This window comes from Penaeus monodon, unplaced genomic scaffold, assembly GCF_015228065.2.
Source record: "Penaeus monodon isolate SGIC_2016 unplaced genomic scaffold, NSTDA_Pmon_1 PmonScaffold_18183, whole genome shotgun sequence".
In the NCBI taxonomy this organism is placed as follows: domain Eukaryota; kingdom Metazoa; phylum Arthropoda; class Malacostraca; order Decapoda; family Penaeidae; genus Penaeus; species Penaeus monodon.
In genome coordinates this window covers 2,501-5,000 of record NW_023647687.1, presented here as the reverse complement: position 1 = coordinate 5,000, position 2,500 = coordinate 2,501, and the positions used below count along the sequence as shown (strand labels likewise).

The 2,500-nt window shown below is 35.1% G+C and overlaps 1 pseudogene; it reads left to right on the top strand.

The window, feature by feature from the left end:
* The window catches only part of LOC119569705, a 3,777-nt pseudogene extending 1,611 nt beyond the window's left edge, over window positions 1-2,166 (top strand).
* The last annotated feature ends 334 nt before the right edge of the window (window positions 2,167-2,500 follow it).

The window sequence follows — 2,500 nt, the reverse complement described above, 5'->3', positions numbered from 1 at the left end:
GGAATGGTGTGAATGTGTAGTTATGGTTTTCTTGTGAATAAAAGTTGTTATTGTTATACAGTACAGTTTTAATGAATTAAACAAATGTGAAATTTTCCCATATATTTGTTTGGGCCAGAAAACCAGTGGTGAAGCATTATTTAAAAAATCCAAATAAAGAGAATTGCAGAAATAGAGGATTTTAAATGTTTGTAATACCTTTTCCCATCTTGTTATATCATTTGAGATTGGAAACACCTAAGGCTAGCAAATAATTCTCTTTGTCAATATATTTTTCCCCCATTTTCAGGCTGGAAACCAAAAGAACTTTCCTTCAGTCTGGCCAATGTTTGTTTTTAGCCCCCAAGAATCAGCAGCCCAATGTGCGGGGATGGCTCTTAGCATCTAACAAGAAAAACACTGGTCTAGTCCCTGCCAATTACATCAAGATTTTAGGTCTGCGACAGGGGTCACCTGCAGCCAGAAAACAAGTATCTAAACAACGAGGAAAGGGGTGACCTTAGTTTAAAATTTCTCTCTTTCAATTTATTCAGATCAAAAAGAGAGAGAGAGAGGGGAAAGAGAGAAAAAAAAATTTGATTTTCAAAATGTGTGAAAGACGTGTTCGAAAAAGTCTTCAGACCTAATTGAAGAGACCTGTCTCCTGATAAGCCAAATCAAATGTTTCTAATTTCCATCCATAAAAAGAAACACATTAAGATTGTGAGGCAATATTTCTACCAGTTATAGACCATACTGCTGTGAGTTAGAGAAAAGTTCTTAAAGTTATCCCTTTGGGGGTAATCACTTCCAGAAATCCACATTTTTAAAAAAATTTCATAAGGTAAGTTAGTTAAATGTATGTAGTATTTTGGCATATAATTGATACTTTAAATGACAATATTGTGGAAAGTGATTGCAATCATATATTAGCGATACATTTTACGGGATTCACTTGCCTTATTCAGCATTCATCCTGTACCATTTTTCATATTTTTCATATATACTAATCTTAATACATCTTGAATGATTCAGCAATATGTGATGAAACTAAAACAGACCAATAATTGATGTAATTCATTACAAGAACATGAACAGTGGAAACAATCAAGAGATGGAGGGGAATGGTCTGCTAAAAACAGACAGCTGGACAAGGGAGCTCATTCGTCTTATTTTATTCTTTTTAGTTCTTCTGTGTACTAGTTACATTGTGAACTTCATAATACATGCAAAGGCTAACACTTGGGGAAGTCACATACAAGCCATATTTCAAGTATTGCAAAGGTTTGTAAGAAGTGAATTCCTAACAGTTGGGGGTGTGGGGTCTTTATTTTTCATTATTTGTTTCTATATTTCCCTTTAATTTATTCATATCTGGTATATAGAAGTACATTGGACAAATTCTAAATCATAGCAAAGGCATCTCTAGAGCAAACATTTATATGAAAGCAAAAATCCTGGATCAGACATTTGCAGTAACACCCCTTTCCCAAAGGAAACAAATTTGAGGCCTGTCGTTTGTATGTATGCATACATATGCAACTGCATTTAACTCATTTCTGACCATGGTATCCTCTGCCACACCCAAACAGTCCCCTTAAAAAAGTATTTTGTAGTAGAAAAGGAATTTTGAGTGCCCAGTGTCAATAACAGCATGTAAAATCTTTAACTAGTAAGTATTCGAAAATGACTATTAGCTATATTTTGTGTGCTTATGGATTTCTTTATTATTTCTCTTTTTCAGATTTGGGTTTAGGGTCAGGGATCACAAGTAATATGGGTAACAGGAGTATAACTTCCGGGAATTCCAGTGTGCCACATTCAGCACTTCCTGCCGAAGCTCAGAGCTGTCAGATGAATATCATGTAATGGAGGTTGGGAAGTTTCAAAAATTGAGTACGAGTCAACCCACCCAGCAAACTGCTCCAGTACATGAACTGTCAACACCAACACCTACTCATCCTCGGGTTTTCCCAAGGAAAACGAAAAAAGTGACATACCAGGTCCTACATGACAATGGTAATTTTTCTCAGGGAAAATGCTAGTTATACCGACAGTGCAATAAATGGGCCGCAGGCAGATGTGCCAGACTGGAGAGGACAAAAGTGTTGATCTGCTTCTGACCTCAAGTGATGCGCTGATGATACCAAAGATGATAGTCAGAAACTACTTGAAAATAAGAAATAATATGATGGGAACTGTAATAGGATTTAAAATTTTAGGCTAAATAAAGTATGGCAGGTATACTTTGCTATATAACTTATAATCTTGGGGTGTTTATTAAGGTATAAGTGAAAATAATTGATGTGTTTTTCTTATCTCTCAACTTTCATTTTACATTATTTTATTCTTAATTATTGCATAATTGGTAAAAGACAGACCTATAATACTGATTTAATATCTTTCATGGTACTTGGTAGTAGAGCCCCAAGAGAATCATTGTTCTAGTCATCAGATGTTTTACATAGTTGGTTAGATGCACCCCTTGCTTACAAACATGTTGACATATTTGTGCATATGC